Source organism: Mixophyes fleayi, chromosome 4, assembly GCF_038048845.1.
Source record: "Mixophyes fleayi isolate aMixFle1 chromosome 4, aMixFle1.hap1, whole genome shotgun sequence".
NCBI lineage: Eukaryota > Metazoa > Chordata > Amphibia > Anura > Limnodynastidae > Mixophyes > Mixophyes fleayi.
Genome location: NC_134405.1, coordinates 214,524,120 through 214,548,028, shown reverse-complemented (window position 1 = coordinate 214,548,028; position 23,909 = coordinate 214,524,120). Strand labels below are relative to the sequence as shown.

Here is a 23,909-nt window from a genome sequence, read left to right as displayed (position 1 = left end):
TTCACTTCCTGTCTGCTGAGCTGAGGAGCGACGCTGGCCAACACAACTACAGGTAAGTGAAGGGGGGGACTGCCCTTCATATCTATAGGGAGGGAGGGAGAGGAGGGGACACTGCCATGTATATCTATAGGGAGGGAGAGGGGGGGCACTGCCATGTATATCTATAGGGAGGGAGAGGGGGGGCACTGCCATGTATATCTATAGGGAGGGAGAGGGGGGCACTGCCATGTATATCTATAGGGAGGGAGGGGGGGGCACTGCCATGTATATCTATAGGGAGGGAGAGGGGGGGGCACTGCCATGTATATCCATAGGGAGGGAGAGGGGGGGGCACTGCTATGTATATTTAGAGGGAGAGGGGGGGGGGCTGCCACGCATATCTATAGGGAGGGAGAGGGGGGCACTGCCATGCATATCTATAGGCTGGAAAATGGCTGCAGGTGGTATTTAAGAAATAGAGCAGCTTTGGGGGGCATAATCTCATGATTGTGAGGTGGTCACATCAATCACTAGAATACTAAATATTAGTGGGATGGGGCTGGTAGAGGTTTGTGTTTGATTGACCACAAATATTCAGATATTGCTTATATATGCCTGTACAATGGGGTACTTTTAGCTGGCCATAATGGAGTGTTTTGTTTTAACTTAAGGGCCTAATCATTCAGGGTTTGTTAACATTTTGCATTCTAATAAATTTTTGCATTTTCAAAACAGGACGCCAACTTTCCAGAAGCCAGCGAGAGGATAACAAAGTTGCAAGAGAGAAGATCAAGAACAGGTAAGAGACAATGGCACAATATGTCTAAATTTGAATGTTGGAGAATACACCTGAACATTCATATTCAGGAGTGTTCCTATACACCTATATATTCGGGGGGAGGGGGGCGCTGCGGCCGTATTAGCCTAGGGCGGCCAGAACCCTTAATCAGGCCCTGATCACCAAGGTCATTAATAAATACAAAGTTTCCATTTTTGTAGATGACACCAAACTTTGCAAAATAATAAAATCAGAGCAAGATGTAGTTTCTCTGCAAAGGGACTTGAATAAACTGGAGGATTGGGCGGCCACATAGATAAATTTAATGTTATGCACTTAGGGATCAAAAACAAGCACGCAATCTAAAAATGAAATGGGATAAATTTAGGAGAATCTATAATGGAAAAGGATTTGGGAGTGCTCGTAGACAGCAGACTTAGCAATAGTGCTCAATGTCAAGCAGCAGCTGCAAACGCCAAAAAAGTATTGGCATGCATAAATAGGGACATAGATATAGGGGAAGACAGTATAAATTTGCTACTGTATAAATCGTTGGTAAGACCTCATCTTGTATACGGAGTACAGTTCTGGGCACCACTCTATAAAAAAGACAACCAAGCAAAAGCTGGTGTAAGGTGATGCGAGGTGGCTGCATCCTGCCCAGAATGCCAAGTAGTCTGTCAATATAAAAAATACATTTTGGAACTAGAATGGGTTCAGAGAAGGGCAACATAATTGATAAAGGGTATGGAGTCATTAAGTTATGAGGAAAGGTTAGCCAGTTTAGGCATGTTTACTTTAGAAAAGAGACGTCTAAGAGGGGATATGATTACTAAGTACAAATATATTAAGGGTCAATACAAAGAACTTTCATGGAAACTTTTTACCCCAAGGACCGTACACAGGACACGCGGTCATCCCCTAAGGTTAGAGGAGAGGAAATTTCACAAACAGCAAAGGAAGGGGTTCTTTACAGTAAGGGCAGTTAAGATATGGAATTCACTGCCAGGGACGGTTGTGATGGCAGAATCAATTGATATGTTTAAGAAATGGTTAGACAAGTTTTTAGCAGTAAAGTGTATCCAGGGATACGACCGGTAATTAAAATTAAGGATGGCAGTGAATCCAGGAAGAAATAAGACTGCAATATTGGGTCAGGAGCCATTTTACTTTATTAAAACAGATTGGCAGTTGCTTCATCTGGATCAAATTCAAATATAAGAGAGGGATCGCAGGAAATCCAAAATAGGTTGAACTTGATGGACTGGTGTCTTTTTCAACCTCATCAACTATGTTATATTACAGGAATGTCCAAAAAGGTTAGATGCAATTAGAAACATGTAGGACATCATAAGAAATTATTACTACCAGTCAGGATCCAAATAGTCGTAGGCAGCGGATCTAATAAAACTTATTTAAACTATAGGTAAATAATACATCAATGTCTCGTACATCTTAAAACCACATTGTCCATAAATTCAAGAATGTCCCTATTTTTGTGAAATTATAATCTTCAAAAACTTCCCTTAGCACATTATTGGCTGTTCGCTATACCCATCTTCACAAACATATTTTGGCAGACTTAACAACCAACCTGGGATAAACCAAACTTCTCTTTCTTTGGCTGGGAGAATATATAAAAAATTGATATACTTCCCCACCTCGGATATCTTTCAATCTCTACCAATTTTTAGGCATCTTTTCAATTCAGTTAGAATAACAAAATCACACGTCAAGGCAACACTCTTTATTACAGAGACTAGTAGAGAGTATGCCATATATCATAAGGTACCATATTTTTCAGTTATATATACGGGACATTAGGGAGAGTGGAGAAAATATCTGTAGACCCTTATTTGAGGTAAAGTGGGAGCGTGATCTAGAATTAGCTCTAAGATCTAATAGCCGAACGTATATATTATCATTAAACACAAAAGCTCTTCCAACAACAAAATTCAAGAAAGCAGTTATAATATCTTGATGAACTGAAAGATAGTGTTTGTCATTTTATGTTTGCTACTTCATTGTTAGTATTGTACATGCATATAGTGGTCGGAGTGCCAGTATGAAAAATGTAATGGGAATGTAAGTGAATGGAATATGAGAATGAGTTTTACAATGAAAGCAGTAGGAGAAATGGTGGTATTGCATATCACTGTATACCAGCACTATGTATGTATGTATGTATGTATGTATGTATGTATGTATGTATGTGTATATGTATATATATATATATATATATATATATATATATATATAAAAAAATACATTTCTTACTACAAAACAGATAGAATGGAGTGCTAGCATTTAATGAGTCTTTCAAGTAGGTCACCAAGTAACTAGACGGGAGCTGTATGAGTCTGGAGGATTGCATATCTCCTACAGTGAGCCATGTATGTTAGCACTGCAGATTGTTAAAATGTGATCTCACTTACACTAATGATTTCAAGATGACCACAGTCAACAGTTCCAGTGTGCCCCCCTCTTGTAGATTGTTACTCTAAGAAAATATGTGCACTTCATGAAAGCTTTGTTTTTTTTATTTTTTTTTGTATTATTACGTTCACGTTGATGTTAGTTTTGTTACATTCAGTAAATGTAGGACTTCCAAGTGACCATAGGCTGTTCTGGTTTTTTTTTCCACCAGTCTTTGAATCAAAATATTTATTTTCCATTTATTCAGACTCTTGATGCACAGGTACCAGTGGGCTTCTAACCCAACTTCAAATAGATTATCAATGTCTTATTTTTTAAAAAAAAACAAACAAACAGTGTAACAGGGCTGCGCAACTCTAGATATCGACTATATACTAATGTACAGCACCATTAAATATTGGATACTTAGTTACAGGAAAAGTAACAAAATAAATAACTATACTTTACTATATGCAGTTACCACATACTTGAATCGTACCTTTGGGAGGGAGGGGGGGGGTTGACTGATATTTTGAATGACATGGTTTTAATTTTTAGTGGTAAATAATCTATAACAAATGTCACCAATTTAATCCCCTTTAAACCAAAAATGTGGTGGCAAACAAGAGTTAAAAGGATTTTTTTTCTTTATTGAAAATGGGTAAATTTACCACCAATTTCCTACGCATTCTACTTCCTCTACATTTATAGATTTCCTTTATCAATGTCTTATGAAATAAATGTAAGAATATACTTAGTTGCATGTACTAGACCAGACATGTCAAACTCACGGGCCAAACGCAAATTTTTGCAGCCATGCATTACTATGGGAAAACAAGTGGAATGTGGCCCGCATTTTATTTTATTCGGTTAAATGATTTACAAATTCACTGAATATGACAGAACAGTGTGCATGTGAGTTCCGTCAGCCTTCCCCGTTAGTGTCACGTTCACGTGCCGATTCCACTCATCTACCTCCACCCACGCTCTATGTTGTCACACACAGTCAGTACAGCACGCTTTTGTGATACAAGCGAACTGCTTGGTACGTCGTAATCTGTGACTGTTTGTGCTCAAAACATTATCAGTATTTGCCTGGTAAGTTGGTGTCCAAGTACATTTATATGAGTTTGTGGATTGTTTATGAAATGTATTATCCGATTGTGCGGACGATGGTTATTCATTTCTTGTCCATTTTGTTGCGGCCCAAACAATCTTAGACTTTGATTATTTGGCCAATTTGGGGTTTTGAGTTTGACATGCCTGTACTAGACATTGCTATAAATCTATAAGTTGTGGCTAGTGACATCACAAATCAAAGGTATTCATCTTGATTCCCAAGGTGAAAGCAAATTATTTGAATTTAAATTTCCCATAGCAGTATAAAATACTTAAATAAGTTTTTTTTGTTTTTTTTTTACTTTTTAAGTTTGCCTTCTCCAAATGCACTTCTTTCTACTATCTCGAGAATGAGATGGTAGCACCCAGTACAATCCAAACATTATTTATTGAATTATTAAAAAATATATCATGTGTTTGACAACAGTTCCAGGACAGTCAAATAACAATGGTCAAACTGATATATTTTCATCAAAAATCGTATTGTATTGAAGCTGGATGAAGATTGTGTATTATAGTACAACTGTCTTACACTGTGGTTGAAACTGTCTCTCAGCTCTGTCATATTCAAATTGCAATGTGGTTAAAGCAATCACTCATTTTATTACCTCCAATCCAAATGAAAATGTTAATGCTAAAAACAATTGCACGACAACATTTGTACCTTAATTATAGATTGATGCGATTGCACAGAAATACAATTGTATGTAACAAAACAAAAAACAACGATGTGTATGTAGCCAATATAATTGTAAAAATACCCCACTTGTGAGGCTACCTGGGGAGCGCCAGCAGGGATCATGGGAGGGTTAGATAAACATGTTTTTTTTTCCCAGGGTGATTACTATTTTCTCAATGTGATAATAGGTCTTTGGTGTGGGGTAAGGAACGCAGAAATTGTGAGGCCCAGTACAAATGTAACAGGCTCGGCCCCCCTCCTTCCTTCTCTCACTCCATCCACAGGTTTAAGTTATCTTCTACCCAACGCTTACCTTCCCACCATTCTTTTTAGTCACCCCAATCCCTGCATTATTTTACTTCCCTGTCTGTTTCTTCTTGCTGGCTCCTCTCCATTCACAACATTATGACATTATTATCACATAAAATCAGTGATGCTGCAGGGAGCCGCTCTGCCTTGTCGCGGTATTCTGTCCGGAAGCCGGGAACCTCTCTCTGGAAGATATGCACTCAGAGGGTTGGAACTGGAGAAATTGGTGGCAGCCATGGGGCCTCTGACAACTTGGGAGTGGAAGAGAATGTGCTGCGTACAAGGGGGCCCCCCACTGCTACAAGCCCTCTTCCCCTAATAAATCTGTTTGAGGCCAGGACTGGTTTGGCCTCATACTGTTGTGCTTTCAGTAACCCCTGATGGCAGCCCTGCAGATATGTTAGGTAGCTGCACAGTCGCTGGAGCTTTGGATAAAGAAGAATCATGAAGTAGCCAGGACCTCTGTCGACTGCCTTCTAGAGCAGGCCTAGCAAACCTATGGCTTTCCAGGTGTTGTGAAACTACAAGTCCCAGCATCAACTGACAGCTATCGGCTGGCTATCTACTGGCGCTTGCAGTTTCACAACACATGGAGAGCCACGGGCTGGCTAGGTCTGTACTAGGGTGTGTCTGGAGCAAAAGAGATCTGACACAATGTTGTTAAAGTTGGCTGCTTATTGGAAAACAAGTTAACCCGTGCATGATACTCATGCATTCTAGTCAAATCAAGCTACTTAAGGTGTTAAAAAGGTTCTTGTCATGCATTTGGGCCTAGCCCAGGCCTCCTCAGGGGAAGAGCGTTACTTCCTGACGCAAGCGCGTGGTTTTGTCCACATGTCACCACCTCATCATTTTTCTCCATCACCTCATCCTTCATCTTCATCGCCACATCCTTCATCAAGCTACTTACGGTGTTAAAAACTCCTCACTGTCACCCCCGGCAACCACCAACCACTCCCAACTGTCACTTCTCCTTCAAGAAATATATAGGTCAGTGTATAACTCTGCCCAGCAGGTGGCGCTGCAGCTTGTTTGGTTTTTTTTTTCACACACGCCACTGGGCATTTATATAGGAGATAAGCAAAACATTCTTATTTTCTGGGATTTATAAATGAATATTTACTAAGAACTAATGGTTACAATATAAAAATAACAGTATAATCATGTTTAGCACACCTGTCAAGATAGATTTTATATTTTATTTGTAATGTAGGTTTCCTTCGGGTGCTCCGGTTTCCTCCCACATTCCTAAAACATACCAGTAGGTTGATTGGCTGCTATCAAAATGACCCTAGTCTGTCTGTGTGTGCATTTTTAGGGAATTTAGACTGTAAGCTCCAATGGGGCAGGGACTTATGTGACTGTGCTCACCATACAGCGTTGCGGAATTAGTGACGCTATATAAATAAAGATGATGATGATAACATTTGATTCATTCTAATACTGAAATTTCTTCTAAAGTACTGCTAACATAAATCTAAAATAAAATTAACCAAGATAGTAAGTAGACTGTCTCATTTATACATGTGCATGTGCAACTATAGATGTGTAATCCTGCATAAAATGTGCCTAGAAAATGCAAAGGGCACCCTATTGAAAGCAGATGATGACTCCAGAATGCATGTAAAACTCAAATCATTTAGAGAGGGGAAAAAAATCCTTTGCTGCTATCTGCAAAACCAAGACCATCCAACTAAATGCACCAGTAAATTCTCGTTAAAATATCTAGTTTCACAAAATGAAATCTAATGTTTGCATGAGGGCATCATATTCATTGAGGAATACCAAAATCCACCATGCTCCCATCAGAAGAACCAAGATTTTACACACTCTACAGTCTTCCACCCTATTGTACCTTCTTCATAAATGCGTTTGCACATTTACACAAAGATAAGAGCATGCCTTCAGCACATGGCCCCTTGTATTGTACTTTTGTAAATGATTATTCCAGAGAAAAAAAAAATGTTATATACTAAACTATAAATTTATAATCTGAAAATTACATTTCTGTTAGAAAGATCTTGGACCAGACATCTATCCAAAGTGATAAGTACATTAATGGGCAATGGATTACCATATATTTTGAGGTTTCAAGGAGGGAGGGCTGGGTATACCCAGTAGTGCACTGATTGTACATACTCTTCCTCCTGTACATGACACAGCCCTTCCTACTGCTAATCTCCAACAGACCTGCCCTCTGCATAACCCTGTGAAATCTGGTAAAGAAAGATATTTAGGGGGAACAGACAAAGGAAGGGGAAACTACATCATTTATAAACTGTACATAGTTAAAACTGGAAAAATGCAAAAAATGTGCAAACTATCAAGCTGCAATGAGAACTGGAGTTAGCTGTAACATAAATTCATATTTGTTTGCAATTAAAATTAGGTCGATATATGGTGGTGTTCCAGATATCTGCTATCTCCTACCTGCTCTAATTAGAAGATCCCCTCCATAAATCAATGACATGTCACCCAGGTTCTCTCCAAAGAGAGCAAAAGACATCCCACTGTCACTTCTTGGCCTTCTGGCTAAAATCAAGTGTAGATCTGCCTATACACATTGGGCCTGAGTCACTAAGGAGAGCAAAGCAAAAAAAAAAAAAAAAAAAAAAAAGGGAGTAGGTTTACTGATGGACAAACCATTTTACAATGCAAGGGGTGCAAATTTTTTTTATTATTTTGCACGGAAGGAAAGGAAGGGCTGTTGTTTTCATGTAGCACACAAATACTTGATAGCTTTATTTTTACACTGAAATTTAAAATTAATCTAGTTCATGCCATACCCCAACTATAAATCTGTCCTCACATTTTAAATTGACCTCCCCCTCCATTGCAACATGGTTTTGCCTAGGTGCAAAGTTACTCATTTTTTATGCTTTGTTCTCCTTAATGACTCAAGCCCATTGGGTTTAAAAAGTACTCCATGAAAGTAAGATAGCATCATTTGGTCCTCTGTCCATTGGCCAGTTGCTGGGAAGCCCAAAGTTCTGTGTACGCACAGTGATGCCAAGCCAGGAGGGCTTTATAGACACAGTGAGGGGACCATTATGCACCAAAGCATTATTGATTATTAAACAGGCAGCACCTTTTATTTTTGCCATGATCACCTTGCCTGGTAAGCATAATTTAAAAAAATAAAGAAAATTCCTGCAAAAAAGTTGGGGCCATAATGGCACACTTATTTTATTTTAATTTTTCACATTTAATTTTGACTGGTTTTTTGTTTTGCTTTTTTTTGGGTGTAAGCTGGCTCTTATATCTCCCTAAGTCTGGATGGTTGTATTAGCCACTAGTCTTGGTGGAGCTGAAGACCCGGTCACTAGGGGAATCATCGACTGACCCTAGGAGACAGGTGCTCTTCCTATCCCTATAAAGAGGACCTCCCCTCTAAGGGGCCTTTTAGCTCTGAAGGTTGGGGAGTTAGGGGCCCTTTGCTTCCAGATGGGCTTGAAGACCTTGCACTCTTACACTATTTTTTTCACTTCAGCACTTGGAGAGGAGACAGTGTGCGCCTAGGAGTTTCTAAAAAAAATATGTAATAAAAATTGATTTCACAATCCCAGAGCATGTGTGAATAAGTGTCCTTTCCAGGGAAAACGATGCTCTGTGGTCACCCAAACACCACGGAACAGAGTGAAGGTGATCAAGCCTGTCCTATATTTATTTTTTTTTTGCTCTCTAAAAAGAATCAAATTGCTCATAGGAGCACCATATCAATATTTGCTTTTGTTAGTGACATATAGAAAAACAACAATACGCATTTAGAACCAGAAAGACAAAGCTATGCTAAACAACACCTCTTTCTATGACTGGTAAATGATCATCAACTTCATAGCACCATCATGTGGAGCTGTAGTCCATACTACATGATGCCATACAAGTCAGTGCATCTTCTGTATTAGTAGTACTACCAATTAAGAAGATTGAGATGCAGGCAACACCCTGATATGCATTAGTTTATAAGGTTACAAAAACACATCCTGCATTAGAGAGATATTATACTGAAATATATCCTAGCTCTCTATTGGTACAGCTTCACAGCTGGATTAGAGCACCGAAGCATCCAGTAATCATTGCTTGGCTGCTATGCAGACTAGTTATATATTGAGCCCGGCTTCAATCCACTATGATGAACAGACCACAGGTGAGAGAAGCTGACATACCACCTGCAGGACAATTATACATGTTTTTTATTTTTTTACGTTATTGCCCCACATAATGCATAAAAATAGCTTTGGCTGGAAAATCCCTTTCACGGGTTTGTTAGGGGGCATTACTGTTACCTAAAATCAAAACAAGAAAAATATTCAAAGTCCTTTAATCAATATATATAATTTGTATGTTGCTTTTAGACTATACTAGGATATGGTTTATGTAAAGTAGTATGTGTACTGTACACTCAATGTATACAAGGTTATCAGTTATGTGATGTGGCTCTTCACAGAAAGTAAAGATGAAAACGCGCCCATGAGAACCATGCATGTGCCCTTATTCTAGCGTATATTTTACATGTGGAATCCCCCTCTGTTGTGCTTGTTTGTGCCCTTATCCCCTCCATGACCTAAGCTAATTTGCACATTAGTGACCAAATCCATTGTACTTTTTTAAATTTTTGGGCTGCTTTGTTGGCAGTAACTTTTTTATATTTATAAGTACAACTATAGAAATGGTCTTATTTGTTTTGCAGAAGAGAGAGCTTCACATGCTAGCCTATTGGATTATTATTATTTATATAACACCATCTTATTCTGTAGCGTTGTACAGAAAATATTTGACCATTCACATCACTCCGTGCCCCGTTGGAGCTTAACTGAGCACTAAGGTGCGTTCTTTGTTAGCAGCCAAACCAGCTACCAGTATATTTTTTGGGACATATGGAGGAAACCACAGCACCCAGAGGAAACCCACTAAAAATAAATATATATTTTATTTTACAGTTAATAGAAAAACCAGACAACATAAAAACATTTCATGAACTCCTCCCATAGTTACTTTTACATAATTAGCACAACTCCACACATTACCTTGATATTTTGTCACCTCATTCCCCCAGGTAAGGGAATGAGGTGACAAAATACACTTTTCAACATTTGAGTTAGTTATAAAGCCAGGAACAATTATGTTTTTGTTTTGTTTTTTAAAAGTTCTTCACTCTTTCCTCACAATTTGTTTATACAAGGGGAGAGCTTATGGGGTCAACTGGCACTCACCAGGAAATGCAATCTGCAACAAATTGCAATGACTCTTGTTAATAACATTCTCCGATTGTATATTGGTGCGCAATATGTTGGTGCTAGATATGGGATAATTACAATAGAAACTAGTACTGCACTTACTGTTAGGTCAATTTGGTATAGAACTATTGCTATGCCCTGGAGGACTGATTCAGGTATCTCTTGCATTGAACAGGGCCTTTCAATCCTTGCATGGAAATTCCTGTGATGTCACATTCTGATGTCACTGGGATTTCCTTTTACAAATAGTAGTAAACACAATGGTTCCTGGTCCAGGCTTACAAGCGATTTTGTACGGTGCAGATGATCAATATAGAAAAATTTAAAAAAAAATCTGCCATTGTCCATGGAACTTAGGAAACACTGACAACTGTTTAGCATGTAGGAAAAAAAGGTGAATTTGTTGATTCTTATTTATTGTTAATATTGTTTATGAATTTAAGTCAGTTTTATTATGTGGAAACTAGTATCAACCTAGCTTATTTATATTTTAAAAACATTCATATTGGTGATCTGAGGATCTTGCATAAAAAGTTTTTTGTAAACGTGAAAATATAAACAAGTAGAATAAATATTAAGCAGTGATCTTAAAAAATGATCTTTCTTAGCAGCTTGGGTGGGATTGTAAATTGATGCATTATTGCAAATGTGACCATTGTGTTTAACAATATCTTACAAATTGACAATGTTTCACTTAATACAGCTTGTTTGGTGACAATTGTGTAAATATATAAATTATTCACATCAGATTTTATTTGAAAAAGTCACAGTTTATACTAATATAAACACAATGCCCAGGACACCTCGTAACATCAACCCTTCAAAATCTAAGTGCTTATAATATGAATTACAATGGTAAAAATCAATGTTCAGTCTTTAGCTAGTTAGAAGCACAAAACTGGTGGCTTTAGTATGGAATCTATCAGAAATAAATGTCCATGAACCACGCGTAAAATATTAAAATTAGGAAAATAAAATGTGAACGTACACTTTAAGCATGTAAATGTGCATTGTAGTTAAAAAGTTCTAGAAAGGCAAATGATAGGTACCTTTCAATCCTATATGTGTGTGTGTGTGTGTGTATATATATGTATGTATATATATATATATATATATATGTATATATATATATATATATATATATATATGTATATATATATATATATATATATATATATATATATATATATACACTCAGCTTGCACACATTGTCTTTGAGAATAAAATGCAGCTAATATGAAATACTGTGTTGACTCAGCAGTCAAAAAGTATGGGGAGTGGTGGGATGATATGTGGAAGTAAACACTACATGGTAATGTGCAATAATATCTAAATCCATGAGCCACCAAAGTTCTTCTATTTCACTTGTATACCAAACCAGTTCACTGAAATAATATTTTATAAAACTATATGTGAATAATATATTTATTATACAATGTATACAAAAAAAGTAAGTGATTTTCCTAGAACTGATCTAATATATTGAGTATATAGGGAACATGACAGACTTGTGCTGGGTAGGGTTTGTGAGTAAATAAAGGAGTGCTCCTGGCTGAGCATGTTGGTGGCAGGGCTCCTCTAGAAACCATACAAAACCCTCCTGTGTTTGGGGACCGGAAACTCCTAATGAGATTAGTCGCTGTGCGCAGACATTACTTAGCTATGACTAAATGTGCTCTCTTCCTGCAGCCAGTGGAAAATTCAAGGGAACTTTTTCCCCCGACAGCATCAGGTCCTCTATAACCTTATGAAAAAAAAAAGAAAAAAACTTCCATCCAACAACAACACTCCGGCTCTCTCCACTACCTTTTTGGCTGAGGATCCTTATTAAATGACCAGAGCTTTAAAGAAAAAAAAAAAAAATCCTCTGAAGACTACAAAGCGCAAATGCATGAACCTGAGGAGAAGGAAACCACAGAGTCTCTTTGTGTGCTCCAGTGACTCATTTTCAAGATGTTGTCTGCTGCCAGTTTCAAACCGGAAGCGCATGGCAATTAGTCTTGCTGTTTCCAGACAAGCTAGACTCATACAACTTTTTTTTTTATTTCTTCAGGAGAATACACTGCCCCGACTTTATCACTGTTATTCACACTCTGCAGATAACGATCAGCCTGACACTGTTGTGGCAGCTCCGCTAGATGAGCATGTCTGATGCTGGCACAAGTGGTGACTGCCCAAGTGCCTGACACACATGCCAGTGTGCTATGACATTCATTGTGGACCTGTACCCTGCTGCTCAGAAATGCCAAGTTTGGGTGACAGTAATAATGTCTGTGTCATGAGCAGATCTATCAAGGGTACAGTTTGGTTCATCTGTCATGTCAGTGACAGTCACGTCCTTATTGCACTAATTACTGCAATTAGGCGTTCTCCTTACCTCTCGGGTAAAGTAAGAGGCGATGATCTGCAGAAGGGATATTTACTGGCTGCTCAGTTATTAACATTATATTCTTAGTATACAATAATGCCAATGTCACACATGATGCCAAACTTGAAATACAGGAGTATTCCCTCCTATGCATAATAAATCGAGCCTTCCTTCTATTTCCCAGCCCTACAAACAGTGATCTTCTGCAAACAGAATTCTAACGAGTGCATGCAAGAACTAGACAAGACTGTATGCAATTAGTGACACCAAATAAACAGATTTACATACCCAAACTCGTGCTGTACTCTGGGAACTTTCTCCTAGCCCTTATTTATTTTCTAAGATGAAATTGGTAAAATCCCTTCGTTTTCCATGCTGACAGTCGTCTGCAGGCGTTTCTGTTGTAATGAGATCCTGATTTTTTTTTCTTCTTTCTTTTCTTTTTTTTTCTCACTGGTGTGTGTGTGTGTGAGCAGGAAGTTGGAGCAGTCAGACAGAGAGCCGGCTCACTTCCTTTCCTGCATTATTCCCCAGGCGGTTTGCAGTCTGTGTAAACAGGCTTTTCCTCCCTCTCCTCTCTCTGGCCACTGATGTTCAGCATCGTTGTAATATAAGACACACACATAGTAAAACAGCAACAGTAACAACATGAACTGCACACACACACAAAAGTTACAAGTGCTCCATCTGTCTGTTGTTTTCGTCTGCCCATCCCACACCACAGGGGAGGAGTTCACCCAAACTAAAAGCAAAGTAATAACAAAATTAACAAGTGTCTAATAAGCACAGAAAGAACATACTGTATATAGTCTCTGGGCGTACTGCAGGTTATGCTATATGTAAAAAGCTGAAGGACACACTTCACACTGTTGGAAAATGAAGATAAAATCACCACTCGATGTTAGATCACACTAATATCTAGCAAGTACAATTCTGTTTGTAGGTTTTTATTTTCTCATGATGTGCTCTATTTGTTTCATGATTGTGTCTTGCTGCAGAATATGTTGTCTTTATATACCAAGAATACTAGTGATTTTTGGTTATTTTATTTTGTAACTAGAATTTACTGCCCATTGCTAGTATTATTTAGAATAGTATGATCTACTTTACTAGTGAGAGACAGTTTATCTCTTGAAATCTTATAATGAAAGTGTAGTCCAGCTAACTATCAACCAACTATTAGTCTGGGTACACAATCCAGAAAATATCTCCAGATGTGATATAGTTAACGATTTTACCAACGACTGAAAATAAAAGTCCCGATCAGCATGCCGATTCATGTATACATAATATACAAGTTTTACATGATTTACCTTCAAATATGTGCTCTTCATCTGTCATAACCATCAGTTGAAAAGACAGACACTGCACACTCCAGGGAGATTTATTGGTCAAACACACTGCAGAATTGTAACAACATAGTTTTATCATTGAACAAGATTTTTAGTCTGGTTCGAAAAAAAAAAAATGAAACGATACGATGAGGTTTGGAATGACAATCGCTCATCATTGCAGTGTACACACTAATGTGACATCGGGCCAAGCAGTCATTTATCGGGTGATTGGCTCGATAATCGTCGGAAAACTCTGTAGTGTGTACCCAGCCTTACTGTGTAACAGCTTTTGAATACTTTTCTATATCTACATGATTTATATTGTCATCAACTAAAAACAAACTGTGCTTTTATGTTCCAATGCTACAGTCATTATGAAATTGTTATATATTTAAACAACATGCTTTTTAAGTCAACACATAGGTAGTGGGCAAAAAAAAGAAATACCTGGGTAAATGAAGGATAACTAGTATATTGAAAGCTTGTGCCACCTCACAGGTAAGTGGATCATTATTATTATTATTATTATTATTATTATTATTTTTACTCTTTATTTATTATAATTTTATTTTTATATTGTTCCAATCATGTTGGGCAGTGCAGAGGATATATAGTCATTCACATCTGTCAGCTTCCCAATTGGAGTTTACAATTCAATTCAATGCCACACAAACATACTATCCATATTGTCAGAATTCAATTAACCTAACAGTTTGTTTTTGAACTGTAGGAAGAAATCTGAACATCCACAGGAAACCCACCCTAACACGGGGAGAATAAACAAACTCCACACCAATAGGGTCCTGGTCGGAAACAAATGAATGATCCCAGCGCGGTGAGGTGGCAATGCTAATCACTGTGCCACCATGCTGTTCAGCAAATAACATCCCGGCATGATCAGGGCCATGTTAAAAAATTCTGAACTGGTTTTGTCGCCTATTTTGTCGCCTATAATTATTTAGCACACACAATATGACAAATGTCTAATGACCAGGGGAGGACATGTCCCCATTGGCCAGTCCCATATTGAATAATTTTGGGGGTGGCAGGCAGTTGTGTAGGCCACCTGGATAAAGCATTTCTTTTATTTAAAAAAAAATCAAAAATCTGGATAGCACCTTAACTCTCTCCCTTGTCTCCCTACACCTTCCCCCACACTCTGGTCATGCTGTGTGGTGGCATCCCAGAGGTACACAGAGGGGAACTGATGTGTGATCAGTTTACCTCTGACCAATAAACTGATCAGCAACAAGTGGGTGAGGGTGGAGGGAGGAATTCAAATAATAATTCATGATAGGGAGATTGATGTCGATGAAGAGGTTGAAACGATAATTTATTATGATATGGCAATAGTGCTGATTTTTTACCACCTCTTATTGTAGTGATAGAAGATCACCTGTCAGCATAAGTAATCAATAAAGTCTATCCCAGAGCAACTAAGAGTTAACTTACCACTTTGCTAGGCCATTCTCAAGGGGTATGTGCATGCGTGACCCAGCTAGTCACTAAATAAAAAATAAAAATTAAATGGTATTAAAATATTTAAAAATATATAAAAAAAATTACAAACAGTATTTATATTCAGAGAAGAAAGCATTTTCGTCAATCAGAAGAGGGATTGCAGCGGTACTTGTCACATAGGCTTCCCCAATGCGAGAGCCCCAGAACCAGACTGCTGGTGGGATCTACTACTGGCGATAGCAGAGATATCTCCGGTGGTGACCCCTTGATGTGTAGGAGGAAGCCCTATGTCCAGATAAAACGCCTGTTTTCACAGGAGATTGGGCTTTTCTTCCTATAATAAATAGACCCATTTATGATTATGAGGCAGTAAGTGATTGAGGATGATTCATTGTAGGGGTGAATGCTTATTATGATGGGTAAATTAAGATGGGAGCTTATTATGATGAAGATAATTGCAACAATTACAAGAGTGGAAGCAAGGCGGAAGAAGAGAGGGTGACTGTGAGGAACGAGGGGGACAAAGTGCTTTGAAGAGTGAGATAGACATAGGTTGGAGAAGGTGATTATGGTGGAAAGGAACAGTGGTAAGGATGGGGTGCTGGAAGAAATATATAGAGCATTGAGGAGGTGTATTAAATCGGTGGAAGGGTCAAAGCCCCAGTCTTAATGACGCACCTCAGCTTTATAAGTCTCAGCGCACCACGTCAGTTACAGAACTGTCTTATAATGAGTGAACCTCTTGGACGCCACAAGCAGTGCATGAGGAAAGAAGAGGTCAACATTTCAACACTATTAAAAACAGCCCAGGACCAGCCACTCCAGCAGGCAGGGGGGCATATGCCCCCTGCGCCGGTCCTATAGTGGGCTACCTTGGGCTGGGTCACTAGGCCATCTGCATTATGTCCCTTTAAAATAGGCTGCTAAATCAAGTTTTGCTCCCCAGGCTAAAGTTTGCCAGCCCTCCCTTGCAGCCCAGGTAAGGTTATAATTAATAAGATGATTTAAAGTTGCAGCACCACCTACACTGGAGTACCACCTACACTAGCTGGAGCCGTGGTCACAGCAGTATCTATCTATCTATCTATCTATCTATCTGTTAATCTATATGCCCTTCTGCTCCACAGGAGGTTTCTGCCCTCCCTGAGCTCGCCTTAGGACACCTGCATCATGGTTTGACAGGTGTACCACCCTAGTATTTTTTTTTATTATTATTTAGATTAAACCTATTTCAATTAATCAAGTTTCTATTTTTAGTTTGGTAATTGCTAATTATATATATATGACACTGTAGTTCACCAGTACCAATCTGAACTGCATCTTCCAATTAAACCTCTGTTTTCAAATATTCTACTGCCAGCCTGACTAAATGCCATATTCAATTAGCAAGATAATTGAAACAGACACTGGTGAGCTATAGTGGTGCCTGTATAATTGACAAGTACCTTTCTTTTTGATAAAGCAACAAAATAATTTAAAAAAGACTGCATTAAAAAAAGGCTCATTATAGAAATCAATAATTTTTCACGTGACCTTTACACAGGTCTCTTAAGTTTTCTATGAGGCAAGTTTTTAGAGTTTATAAAAAAACATAAAAGGCAAAAAAAGTTTGTTTAAAGCTTCATATACATCACTTACTGCATTTATGGTATGAGGAGTGCTGTCATTGACAAGTTGCAAGGTACTGAGTAGGCAGGTAAGGGAAAATGTTAGTGGGGTGATTAAAGACCAGGGCCTGATTCATTAAGGAACTTAAATTAAGAAGTTTCTTATTTAAGTCTCCTGGACAAAACCATGTTACAATGCAAGGGGTGAAAATTAGTTTTCTGTTTTGCACATAAGTTAAATACTGACTGTTTTGTCATATAGCACACAAATACTTGATAGCTTATTTGTACACTGAAATTTAAAGTTGATATTTGTGTGCTAAATGAAAAATCAGTCAGTATTTAACTTATGTGCAAAACAGAAAACTAATTTTCACCCCTTGCATTGTAACATGGTTTTGTCCAGGAGACTTAAATAAGAAACTTCTTAATTTAATTTCCTTAATGAATCAGGCCTCAGGTCACTTAAACACTACCCTGTTAACCAGATCAACTAATGGTTTTGATTATTTTTTTAACAGGAATTGATAAAGTCAGTCTTTACTGACCGATCATAACATTCTGCCACCTGAGATAATTATTCTATTCTCCTCCAAGATAATGGAGGGAAATAGCAAGTCTAACAAGAACACTTACTCAGCCTTGTCTGTTCTTAGGTGACAAAGGTTGTGCTTTACTCTACCTTAAGCAGACCACCCCTTGCTATTAAGAATACAGCACTAACAGCTACAGAGTACAAATGGTCATTTAATGTAAAAAAAAAAATGTTTTTTTGCAGGTAATATCTCGGATTACTGTAATGTCTGTCTATGAGCTTATTGATGCAATTTACATAAATAGTATCTCATAATATCTCATTTCATTACAAAATGTGCTTTTTTTATTCACTAATAATCAACTAATTTGAAAGAGGAGGCCTCAGGGCGTACAGGGGATGAGGAGGGTGGAGTTTTAATAGAATATGTTTTATTCACTTGTCACTTGTTCTGTATAGTCATTATATAAAAGACATTTTTAAATGCCTCCACTTTTACAGGATGGCACCCAAAATGTGTTTGCCAAGGAAGCATTTGGAATAGTCCAAGTCTATGGAATAATGCAGGTAGGTCCCTTCATCTGTAAAAAATTACTCACAACTCTGCATATGGCTCATATTGAAATAGGCAATAGAGTAAGTGGTTTGTGTTTTTTTTTTAGCAAACTGTATCTGTGCTCTGGAGCATGAAAGTCGGTTACATATACAGTGTTTGCTATTCAAGCAGGAAAATTGCAAGAAAAAGAAAAAAGATGATTTTTTGCTGCCAATGGAATAACCTGGTTGTATCTTTATTTTTTAATACAAATAAAGAATACATATTTGTGTTTCTTTGCCTTCTATAACTCCCCACAAGGAGCAAACACTGGCATACATTCATATTATATTAAACAGTCATTTCCTATGGCCACAACTACTATTATCCATCATTTGTAGAAGCAGAGTCTGCTGTATGGTTCTGATGACAAAAATAAGCAGTTCATTTGAAAATATTAAAGAGCTGAGAAAGAAAACAATTATTCATTATATATTTTATTTTATTATATTTTATTTATTTTTAAAGATAAGAGACCACAATAATCTTTGTCTACCTAAGCCTAAGCTGCGTACAACTATTTTTTATTTAGAAACCCATTGTCCATAAAATTGTGAAAACCAGAAAGGAAAGCAGTAAGTGATTGCTGCTACTTGTGATAATATCATGTACACTGTCACGAACACACTCCCAGCTGCCGGGACTTTGCGGTGTTCGCTGTATAAGGTCACACACGATTTCAGCCCGCAGTCTCTCTCTACCGATCACACAGGTTATAGACCTTCATAATTGCCCCCAAACACAGCGCTCTCACACCCCCAGACACTTAAGGTTTGCCACCACCTATTGAATACGGGCAATAGGACCCCAATACACTGTCCCACACTGGCATGTAGGCTTCTAGCTATCCACAAACTAGTAAGACCCACACCAGCACACAAAGGGTTACCTCTTCACACCTCCAAACTGTTACACAAATGTAAATGCAAGCACACACAGCTTGTTAATGAAATGTATCAACAAATAACACACTGGCATTTCAAGGGTTAACTTAGTCGAGCTTTCTCTTATAACCAGCAAAAACAGTTTAAAATAAAAGGGGTTACATTCAGAATAGCACTTACTTGAGTTGCATAATCTGCGCCATGGGGAATTGGCTAGGAAGATGGACAGCTTATCAATGTGGCTTGATTTCCCCAAAAAGTCTGACAGTTTGCCCTTTCAAAACACAGGTTTTTAAGCAAAATGAAATGGGATGGTCTTCACAGGGGCAGCGTTTAATGCTAATCAGGGGTTGTGGCCTGTGACACTTTTTCAATCACCATTTTCATGTTGCCTGATTTACTTACCAATTCTACTATGTGATATATTTTTTCTGTAGAGCGTTACATCGATCCAGTTTTATCATTAATAAATCCCCTATGACTCTGTCCATCTTTTGATACCAAACATGTTGACCTTTTGACAATGTGACATACCATTTCCAAAGATATGTGATTTTAGCTGTTCACGGATACCAACCGTCCCTTCCATTCACAACGCTAGTGTGGTTTTTGCTCCTCAGTATGCAGTGACACTCAGATTTCCCAAAATATGAACTATGACAACATTTTTCCTTTGAAGATCATATTTCTATATACCTCTATAGGCTTTCACATGCTATCTACAAGGATCTCCAGCTGTGATCGGCCCCACACAGTCTATTCAAGTGTCCAAAACTCTCTCCCAGGCCAGGCTGTCTCACAGTAGGAGCCAATTGAAGCTGTCACAGGTGACACAATTATCTTTTCACACTGGAATGTGCAAAGCCAGCAAATACATTTTCATCAGACACTCTGGGCTAGATTTACTAAGCTGCGGGTTTGAAAAAGTGGGGATGTTGCCTACAGCAACCAATCAGATTCTAGCTGTCATTTTGCAGAAGGTACTAAATAAATGAAAGCTAGAATCTGATTGGTTGCTATAGGCAACATCCCCACTTTTTCAAACCCGCAGCTTAGTAAATCTAGCCCTCTGTCTTTAAATTTTACACTTTAACTAAACTTATCAATGGATTCATTTGATATAGCATATTTACACTGCAGTAATGATTTATCCCTTATAAATAACTGCACGACATACACAAACATGATCATAAATTTACTATGAGGAGCACTACTGAACAATTTAATATAGAACATGTGGCACTAGCTTGTGCAGACCACATCTTTGGCTCAACTGGATCCCTCTCATTCAAGGGTTAATAGTCTTCATCTGTGCCCTAATAGGATAACAGGAATTGGAACCACCACCTGCTTTATACAGTGCAGGCCTGTTGTAGATAGTTCTGCAAGTCTGATAAATTGGATTAATAACCCAGATAATCTAAATCAGTGTTTCTCAAGCCCAGTCCTCAGGACCCCTAACAGTGTAAGTTTTCCAGGTGGCAAGGGAAATAATTATACCAACTGTGGATCTGTTACAATGTGTCTGTCAGTAATGAATACAGCTTCTTTTTTTTTTATTATTGAAAGCCTGAGAAAACGTGCTTTCTTCTCAAGTGCTCGAAAAAAATAAGTTAAAATGTAAAAAACGTGCTCAAGGGTACGGTTTCAAACCCTCCTCAAAAGAGGAAGAGTCCCTTTATCCCCAACCCCCCAGAGCCTAAAGGCCCCTTCGCCGCAAGGTTAGGGGGATCCCTTTTGCCAAGGGTTCTGCCGAATCTTCCCCCATAGCACCAAATCTTCTGCCTCCCTTGGAAGGGAAGACCTCAGAGGGTTCAGGGAAGTGGGAGCCACTAGGACCACACCACCTCCCCTAGATCTTCGGGGATCGGACCCATAAGGGCTACCGCACCCCCTCCAATCCGTGAAAAAAACATAAAAATAAGTGCAGTGACAAACAGTGAGAAAATAAATAGTGCCATGCAAAACGGCCCCAGCCTTCAGGCCGAGATGTTAAAAATTATTCCTGCCAAGTCAGAAAGCCAGGGCAAGGAAGAGTGTGTGGCTGAAAGTGAGGATCGTGCTCTGTGCCATCGTGTCAAGCGAGGGTGACCAGGCCTCAAGTGATTTCAGGCACCCCTGGGTCACTACTCCACTACTCCAGGGCACTAGTTCTCAGGCTTTCAAGCTACCGGCCTTCTGGCCAGACCAAGCTTTCCCATGGCCCTTTCAGAGTGGTCAGATCCCCTACTTGGACAGGTACTCACTTGATCTTAGCCAAAAGGCCGAGAAGCGATGATAATGAATACAGCTTTATTTTCATTAAGCTGTTCAGCTAAATTGTAACATCCATTTTTCTCTTGCTTACATATTCCTAATACAGAACATGTTACCTTTTATCATCACAGCTTCCCACCCATTACAATTACAATAAAACCCAAAATTACTCAGTCCATAATCTACCATAAACAAACATAACCCAGCATACACAGTCATAATCTAGCGTAACCCAGCATACTCAGTCATCCTGAAAAGTTTTATCTCGTCTCAACCTGGCCAGACCAGTTTAGCATGTCGATACTATACTTGATCAGTGACCAAAGACCGAGAATCGATGATAATGAACACAGCTTTATTTTGTATAAAGTACAAAAAACACAGTTCATACGTTTTCATTCAAGTGTACACAGTACACCGTAAGTCATGATCATGCATACGTTTTAGTACAATACAGGGCATAAAGTACAAGACATAACATCCTGCACTATATACATCAAGTACTGCACTAACCATTCAAACTTTAATCCGTATCACAGTGCAATAAAATAACATTGGATGTGGGGGAAAGGTAGGTGAGGGGGGTAGGGTGATGGAGTCACGAGCAAAAAGTTTTTATTGAGAACAGACACAAAGGGAAGGGTGCATAAATAGACATGACATTCAATAATACTTCATGCTGTGAAGGGGAATGGGTTGGAGGGGGGGAGGGAGGGGAGCATAAACCAAAGTTTTTTATTGGAAATAGACACAATGGGGAGAAGGTGAAGAGGAGACAACAATCAATCAATTACAATCAATCGTCGTCTTCATCTTCCTCAGGACTGTCAAGGGTGTTATAGTCTCTTAACAGGCTATGGATAAGCCTGCGACAGTCCTGGATGGTCATCTACTCCCGCTTCAAGATGAGGCGGTTCCTGGCAAGCCACATAGCGTCCCTAAAACAGTTCATAAGGCGCCAGGCCTCCTGGATTGCCTCAACGGTGTGAGTCCCAGGAAATAATCCATAAAATACCGAATGGTATGAAAGGCAAGTCCTGGGCACACTGTTCTTAAGTTCATGTTCCAGGGCATCCAACAATGCCTGTGCAGTGGGACAGTCCCAAAAGATATGCTGAGCAGTCTCCCTTTTGGTAATACAAAAGGTGCAGTGAACATATATTCACAGGTTCCGGGAGTGCATGAATGTCCTGAGAGGCAAACCCCCCTGGATGGCCACCCATGCAATGTCTTTATGTCCATTAGTCAGTCTCTTAGAGGCCACATTCTCCCAAACATGTTTGGCCGTAGCCACAGGGAGCCCTGGAACAGACTCCATAACGTCCTTAGCTCTGATGAGCTTGTGGATAGTTTTAGGTTTCCACAAGTCTGGTTTAAGTCCCTCCAGATGGTGCTCCCTCACAAATTGTCCAACATCCAGGTAAAACCAAGGTGTAGTCCAGTTGTAAGGGAAGGAGCTGTCCCACTTATCCCAACCAAGTTTCCTCCAAAGAGGAAGAAGGAAAAAGCGGGACATGGACTTCCCAGCAGAGCAAACGTTCTTTTCAAGGAGTGTCCTTCGGATACAGTTGCAAACAAAGAAGGCCCGCAGCATGGTGGGGATATCAGGGATCCCTTTCCCACCTTTGTGGGGCTCCTTGTACATAACTGACCGCTTTACTCTGTCCATTTTGGAGCCTCAGATGAAGTGAAAGACTGTCCTCGTGATGGTCTTACAGACGGCAGCAAGAGGTGGCCAAGCTTGGGCCGTGTACTGCAGAACGGGAAGAATCTTGTTGCGCAGCACCAGTGCTTTCCCTTCGATGGTAAGGAGTCTGAGGCTCCACAGTCCAATCTTTTGCCTGACTGTTGCCAGTCTCTCTTCCCAGCACTTCAGGGCCGCCTCCTCTCCACCAAACCATCTCCAAGGATTTTGATGAAGTCCGGCTTGATTGTGAAGGGGAATGCAGCGGGGGATGACAGGTGCCACTGCCCAAATAGCATCGCCTCTGACTTCCCGCAGTTGACCTTTGCCCCTGAAGCTTGGCCGAAGTTGTCGCAGGTCTGGACGAGTGCAGAAGACAGTGACGTCGTCCATGTAGAGCGAACACTTGGCCTCTAGTCGGTCTGGACCCGGTGCGGTGATCCCTCTGATCTCTGGGTTTCGCCTGATGGACATCGCAAAGAGCTCTATACAACAGACAAAAAGGAGAGGTGAAAGAGGGCAGCCTTGTCTGACCCCAGACAATACCGAGAAGGGGTCAGTCTTCCAGCCGTTCACCAACACCGAGCTGTAAATATCAAGGTACATCAGGTTAACATAAGAACAAAACATATCACCCAATCCAAACCTGCACAGAACCTTACGCATAAA

The 23,909-nt window shown here is 39.3% G+C and overlaps 1 protein-coding gene across 1 annotated transcript in view; it reads right to left on the bottom strand.

Moving 5' to 3' along the window:
• ELK3 (ETS transcription factor ELK3) overlaps nucleotides 1-13,594 on the bottom strand; it is a 33,860-nt gene extending 20,266 nt beyond the window's left edge. The window contains exon 1 of the mRNA XM_075209330.1: nucleotides 13,173-13,594. The gene's annotated coding sequence lies outside the window, so the exon portion shown is untranslated. The remainder of the gene's footprint in view (nucleotides 1-13,172) is intronic.
• Between the last annotated feature and the right edge of the window lie 10,315 nt (nucleotides 13,595-23,909).